Source organism: Mastomys coucha, unplaced genomic scaffold, assembly GCF_008632895.1.
Source record: "Mastomys coucha isolate ucsf_1 unplaced genomic scaffold, UCSF_Mcou_1 pScaffold22, whole genome shotgun sequence".
Lineage (NCBI taxonomy): Eukaryota > Metazoa > Chordata > Mammalia > Rodentia > Muridae > Mastomys > Mastomys coucha.
Genome location: NW_022196905.1, coordinates 11,477,621 through 11,485,150, shown reverse-complemented (window position 1 = coordinate 11,485,150; position 7,530 = coordinate 11,477,621). Strand labels below are relative to the sequence as shown.

The following is a 7,530-nucleotide window of genomic DNA, read 5'->3' as shown; positions in this document are numbered from 1 at the left end:
ACACACATTTCTAGCCTCAGCCCTGAGCAATGGTCTCCAGACTCTGCCAGCTCCAGTCACACACCCCCACACACACACACATTTCTAGCCTCAGCCCTGAGCAATGGTCTCCAGACTCTGCCAGCTCCAGTCACACCCACCCCACCCCCCACACACACACATTTCTAGCCTCAGCCCTGAGCAATGGTCTCCAGACTCTGTCAGCTCCAGTCACACACTGCCAGTTTGCCCACTCTTGCTCCTGAGCAGACACTTCAGCCATCTGGCACCTCTGCACAGGCCATGTGCCCACAGTCAACACTCAGGTCAGCTTTATGTCAGTCATGACTGGGGCCACCTATGGCCTTCTCATTGTCACCATCCACTTCTGCTCCAGGTTTCCAGCCATGTTCCCCAGAATCAGACCTTGGGACCACAGCTGACTTGCCAGCACCATAGAGTCCAGTGTTCCCAGGAGAAACTAGAAGAAACTAGAGCAGAAGTGAGTCCAGGGGAAAAGCCAAACTCAAGTATGACGTGGGCCATCCTCCCTCCGTCTGATTCTACAGGGACATCTGGAGCATAAAGTATCCACGGAGAGATCAGAGGCTGGCCTTTCTCAGTTCCACACAGCGAGCCAATTGCTAGCCACCTCAGGGCAGAAGGAATAGTCATGACCCTGTAACCCCCTGAAGAAGCCTGGGTGCTTGCCTGGAAGCCAGGGGAAGCTGAGGAATAGGTACACACAGCTGGTGGCTGAGCCCCCACAGGATAGGTAACACCCCTGGAGAAGTAAACAATGGCAGCATTTTAACCTGAATTTCTTGTAGCAATTGTTAATCTTAAAAGCTCAGAGGACTAGAGGAGAGATGTTCACAACACTCATGGTTCCTTCTAGAACATCACACTGTAAAGTCTACATGACCAGAGGCACAGGCATCTGCGTACCTATGAAACCTCAAAGTTCCATTTGGTTCCTTTCCTCTTAAAACCACCCCCACGCAACCCTCCTGGTGTGGTAAAATTGCAAGGGACCATTTCCATGCCCATGGCAGGCCCCTGCACTCTGTACAGCTGAGTGCCAGCCTTGCCACTCCGGCTGACTCAGGGCGGACAGCAGAGGAGAGGAGGACTCACAAAGGGATCAACATGTACCTGGGAGAACTTTCAAGTATAAGCTAGCCATAATGGCCCTCTGAGGGATGTGATAGAAGGAGGGTGAAAAGAACAACTTTGAAGTATGGGGGTTACCCCAAAACCTCCTCTCTACTAGGGATCATGTCTTCCCTCCCATGGCCTGTAACTACTCACAAACAAAATAAAAGAAAGGCAATAGTTTAGATTTGGTTTGGGGTTTTGTTTTGTTTTTAAGCAGCAGCTTTCAGTATAAAACCTGGAATAGAAAAGTGTGTAGAAAGTGGAGTATAGGGTTGTCCAAAAGAAGTCAATCTTAAGAATATTAGCCATGCAGACAGTAGGCAGTTCTTAAGATACACAAAGTAAGCTGGACAGACATCAATAACTCCCCAGTGTCAATGTATCTAGGGTTTCAGGTAACCAGAGTCCATTCCTGTGCTCCATGTATACAAGGTTCTGGGTGCTCATGAAATAAAGTGCAGACTGTTCTAGAAGGATAGGAGAGGTGGGATCTGAAAGAGAGACCTGAAGTGTGAGTGAATTTGAATAGTAGTGACAAAAAAGTAAGAGGAACTCTGTGGAAAGAACCGAGTTGCCTTCCATGGTCACTCGGCAATGCGCTAGAAGATTCCAGAATCCAGAAGATTATCTCTCCCATAGAACTGTCAGAAGCAAAGCTGTTTCCTTGCTTGAACACATCTCCCTACAGCTGCCAGCGAGACCCTTCCCATGCAGGACTGTTTGCAAGGACCACAGGCTCCTTGAGGCATCGTGGCCACGACACAACCTCCAGCTTGCATGGGACCTCTGCCTCCAGTTTGTCCCGGAGCTCCACCAGACCTCGATCAAGTAAAGAGTGAAGTTCCAAGGAGGCAGAACAATGTGCAGGGACCTCTCTCCTACTCCAAAGGAGTATGGGAAGCAGCCACTCCTAAGACCAGCACTTCTCCCCAGCAGATACAGGCCAGCCCCCTTTGCAAAGTATTTGCTGCAGCTGGCCCATACCTGATGAGATTAGACCTGTCATAAGAATACTATGGTCCAGGTATGGTGGGCCACGCCTTTAATCCCAGCAGAAGCAGGCAGATCTCTGTTGGTTTGAAGCCAGCCTGGTCAAATTCCAGGCAGAGCTACACAGCAGGGCCCTATCTGAAAAGAAAAAAAAGAACACAATACAGCAGACCTAAGGCTTGATCACCGTGAACCTTCCTATCTGCCTGCATCCACCCTCAGGGGCAAAGGCAAGACCATAGCAGGGCAAAAGCAGAAGCAAGTTGTGGCCTCCTAATTCCTCCCAACTTCCAGAGTTCTCACGGACACTCCACGTTGTCCCTGAAGTTCTTCCCCCTTCACAATCAAGCCATACCCCAGAAGCTTAAAAGCTGGCTCCAAGCCAAGACTTGTCATGAAGTAATGGGGCAGGAGCCCAAAGGCAAGGCTGTATCATCCCAGCCCCTCATCGACCAGTGGTCCTGCCTGGAATGTGCTATTCTAGAGATCTCGGAGGGGGCCAAGCCATTGGAGAGGTTCTAACTCTAAGAACAGCTTTTCATCCTGTTCCCTCCGTACACACCTTGGGGACCTTGCTCCCTCTAAAACAAGGAACCCATAAACGATACTTCTTCCCAGACTGTCAGAGGTGGAGCTGGTTTCAAGAGAAGTAGCTCTCTGACAGCTGTGGATTAAGGATGGTAACAGTCTGCAGAGCTTTGTGAGGAGCTTTTAATGTTCAGAGTCCTCCATCCATCATCCCTTTATCCTCCTGACAGCCTGATGATTGCAGGTAGAGTAAGGAAGGATTACCAGAGCCAACCTACTGATCGAGCAATGTGGATTAAGTACTTAGCGGATCTTCCTGGAGACCTAGGAAGGGACCAAGCTGCCTCCAAGAATCCCTCCCAAGAAACTGCACCTGAAAATTCCCTTAACAAAGACAGCCCTTCCATTTCACAATGCAAGTGAGACAAGCAGCAAAAGCCTTTGAAAACGCCAGCCCATCAGCCAGAATGTGCTGTGGGAGCAGAGCCTTTCCTGAGAGCGAGTTACGAGGAAAGGAAATGGGACACTCTAAGGGAATATGAGTTATTTTTAAAAACTCATTTTTTAATTTGAATGGTAATTTAAGGTTGCAATCACCCCTAAAAACCACTAACCCTATTTTATATGGAGGAAGGCACAAGTCAAGGTACCCCATCCATTCATTCCCCCACTTTCTGATTCAAACATGTTTTAGGAACTCCTATTGGGATAGGAGCGATGCCCTGAGGTACAAGCCGAACACCTGGACCCTGCATTTTGGGCGCTCTAAGTAGAGGCTACCGGCTGCGCATCAGGATACCTGCCGACCTCCCTGGCATGCGCTCCTTGGCCCTTCATTGCCTCAGTCTGGGCATCAAGGATGGTTTTCGTTTTCTGTAGACACTTGCCTGGGAGGCTTAAGAGGGCAGACACAGAAAGGAAATTAACTTCAGAACAGAGATATCTTGCTTTGAAAGAGCAACTTAGAAGTCAGGAATCTTGGTCTTCACATGGACAACTGACTTGTGGCGATCCTGGAGCATAAACAAGTGCTATAAATGATAGGAAAGCAGGTGCAGGCTGAACACCAGTGAGTCTTCCTTCTCAAGAAGTAGGAACTACCTCACCAGCTGTTCAGGGCAACAATTAATGAAAAGGGGGCTTTGAATTTAAAAGACAGCAAGGAGGGGTATATGGGAGAGTTTGTAGGGAGCTAGGAAAGAGGGAAATGTAATTATATTACAATCACAAAAATAAGGGAAAAAAGTAAATAATTTGGGACTGGCGAGATGGCTCAGCGGGTAAGAGCACTGACTGCTCTTCCAAAGGTCCTGAGTTTGGATCCCAGCAACCACATGGTGGCTCACAACCACCCATAATGAGATCGGGCACCCTCTTCTGGTGAGTCTGAAGACAGCTGCAGTAAATTACGTCGGAGCAAGTGGAGCTGGAGTGATTGGGGCTGGCAGAGGTCCTTAGATCAACAGCAGCCACACACATGATGGCTCACGGCCATCTGTACAGCTACAGTGTACTCATACACATAAAATAAAATAAATCTTTTTTTTAAAAAGTAAATAATTTTTAATTGCCATCTTATCCATTTTTTACACTATGGTTCAGCCATGCTAAGTACACTCAACTTGTGAGAGAAGCTTCCAGAACATTTTCATCCTGTAGAACAGATACTCTACCCTTTAGGTAACAGTTCTAACATTTCTCCTCTACCCATACCCCGTATCTTGGCAAGCACCTTCTACTGTCTCCATAAAAGCAACTATTTTAGACACTTATGTAAGTAAGTACAGGATGTGGAGAAGGGTAGGTTAGGTTGATTTCACACACACACACACACACACACACACACACACACACCTGAGAGCAGGTGCTGGTACATGCCTGTGTGGCACAGAGGCTAAAGGAGATCACCAGATAGTTATCTTCCTCTGCCCTCCCTGTCTTATTCCCGTGAGGCGGGGTCTGTCCCTGAATCTGGAGCTAGTGAATTGTTCTTTCTTGCCTTGTCCTATTTGTTTTGTTGGGTAGCCGGAAGTCTGTGAGTCCCGATGACCCCATCTCAGCCCCCCCACCCACCCACCCACCCCAGAACTGGAGTTTCAGGCGTACCTGTAACTTGTTACAGGAGTTCTGGGATCCATGCTCTTGCCCTTCCTGTGTAGCCAGCGCCCTTAACATTTGAGCTGTCTCTCCAGCTGCCATTTGATGTTATCGTTGTCTTTGGTTGTTTGGCTGATTGATGACTGTTAGGTGCATTTGAGACAGGGCCTCACTATGTGGTCCAGGCTGCTCTCAAAGTCCAAACCCTTCTGTCTCCACCTTCCAAAAACTGGGATTACAGGCATTCACCGCCATGCCTACCAAATTTGCCTTTTATAATCACTTTATTTCTCTTAGCATGCCATTAAGTCCTGCTGCTCCACTGTTCCTGAGATGAGAATGAAGAAAGGGGACCTCGCTGCTGCTGCTCCTTCCTCCTCATCATCATCCTCATCCTCCTTCTTCCTCCTTCTTCCTTCTTCTCCCTTCTTCCTTTTCCTTCTTCCTTCCTCCTCCCTCTTCCTTCCTCCTTCCTTCTTTCTCCTTCTTCCTTCTTCCTTCTCCTTTTCCTTCTTCCCTCTTCTCATTCTTCTTCCTCTTTTGGAAAACACTAAATGGCCAGTGATACCGGAGCAATGGAAGGACCCGGAGGACCCAGGAGCCCAGTGTGACCTTCACAGAGGATTTGGCACTGGTCATAGGGGCCGAAGTCCTGGATGAGGATGTGGCTCGTGAAGGTAAAGCTGAAGACAAGCAGTGGTTGCCCATCCCCAAGCTGGGCTGCTTGGTTAAGGGCATGAAGATCAAGTCCCTGGAGGAGATCTACCTGTTCTCTCTGCCCATTAAGGAATGCAGGATTACTGACTTTCCCTGAGCGCATACCCAATAGAGGAGGTTCTGAAATCATGCCAGTGCAGAAGCAGACTCGGGCTGGCCAGCGGACCAGGTTCAAGGCATTTGTCGCTATGGGGGACTACAATGGTCACTCTGGTCTTGGTGTTAAGTGCTCCAAGGAGGTTGCCACTGCCATCCGAGGGGCCATCATCTTGACCAAGTTTTCCATCATCCCTGAGCGGAGAGGCTACTTGGGGAACAAGATTGTCAAGCCCTACACTGTTCCATGGAAGGTGACAGGCCGTTGTGGCTCTGTGCTGGTGCGTCTCATCCCTGCTGCTAGAGGTACTAGCATTGTCTCTGCTCCTATGCCCAAAGCTACTGATGGCCGGTATTCAAGACCGCTACGCTTCAGCCGGGAGTTGCACTGCCACCCTGGGCAACTTTGTCAAGGCCACCTTTGATGGCATCTCTAAGACCTACAACTATCTGACCTCTGACCTCTGGAAAGAGACTGTGTTCACCAACTCTCCTTATTAGGAATTCACTGACCATCTTGTGAAAATCTAAGCCAGAGTCTCTGTTCAAAGGGCCCAGGCTCCAGCTGTGGCTACCACATAAGGGTTTTTATACAAGAAAAATAAAATGAATTAAGTCCATTAAGAATGAAAAGAAGGAAGGAAGGAAGGAAGGAAGGAAGGAAAGAAGAAAGGGGGCCTCTGCATTTGTGGCCCAAAAAACCATTGTATCCCTTTAAATAAATGCATTTTGAAGAATTTTTTTTTGGGGGGGGGGTTCAAGACAGGGTTTCTCTGTACAGCCCTGTCTGTCTTGGAACTCACTCTGTAGACCAGGCTGGCCTCAAACTCAGAAATCCACCTGCCTCTGCCTCCCAAGTGCTGGGATTAAAGGCGTGTACCACCACCGCCCAGCTCAAAGAATTTTTTAAATTATGTGTGCTGAGCTGGTAGACACTAAGTAGGGTATAGCACCAAGATCCCTAGAAAATGTTTCCTTGAAAATCAAAGGCAACACACAGAGAATTCTCTCGTACTGGACACATATCTGCCTTGATATTCAAACACCAAGGAAAAGGTACCAGACTTGCTGAGAGGCACAAAATGAGGAGTTGAGCACATGGCAAGTCTAGTGGGCCCCTGTGGAGACTCCCAACTCTTTCCGACCTCCAGGGAGACATTTTGTATAAAAATCTGCAACTGAGCAACTCCTTAATTGCTACATTGAGAAAGTCACCCCCTGAGACAGAGTCGCTTGTCTCAGAGAGACTCTGTAGCTGTTGTGTTTTCCAAAAATACAACCTGTTAATGACAGGCCATTAAGCTGCTCCCCAGCTAACAGGAAGCACAACTCTACACAGAAAGAAACACACACTTCTGCCCAGAAAGCCACATGTGCAGGTCAGCAGGACAAGTCCCTCGTGAGCTGCGTGGCCCCGCGGGGCTCCTGCTCCACAGGGGCACACGGGCGGGCGGGCAACCTGTCTTCTGTCTCCACCGCTTGTGGCTTCCAGGATGCGGGCTCCGAAGCTGCAGCGTTCCTTGCCAATTCCCTTTGGCAGGAACGGCGCCTTCTGGTATCTTCTGTGCTCTCCCAGTCCTCCATGCCTGCCAACCTCCTCATGTTTTATCAATTTTTATTTAAATTGGTGATCAAGGAATTAACCCAGCTTATACAAATTCCATCTTTCCAGAGCACTTGTGGTATTTCACTCTCCAAATGAATCGAATTGGATTTTAATGATAGTAGACCCCATTAAGCAACACCTGATTGGGTTACTTCCTGGAATTTCATCTTATTGTTTTCTTCATCCCTGTTATCCAAAAACTGCAGCAGGGGAACCTCCGGGAGCTGCCGCCAAGCTTTATTGGATTTTCCTTGAAATGGTAATTATGTTTTCTTCTATTTCTTTTTGGAGGTCCGTTCTTTCCTGCTTCTGATGTTTATTTTGTTTGTCTTTTTTTTTTTTTTTTTTTTTTTTTTTTT

The 7,530-nt window shown here is 48.1% G+C and overlaps 1 pseudogene; it reads left to right on the top strand.

Moving 5' to 3' along the window:
* Window positions 1-6,147, top strand: part of LOC116070942 — a 29,072-nt pseudogene extending 22,925 nt beyond the window's left edge.
* The last annotated feature ends 1,383 nt before the right edge of the window (window positions 6,148-7,530 follow it).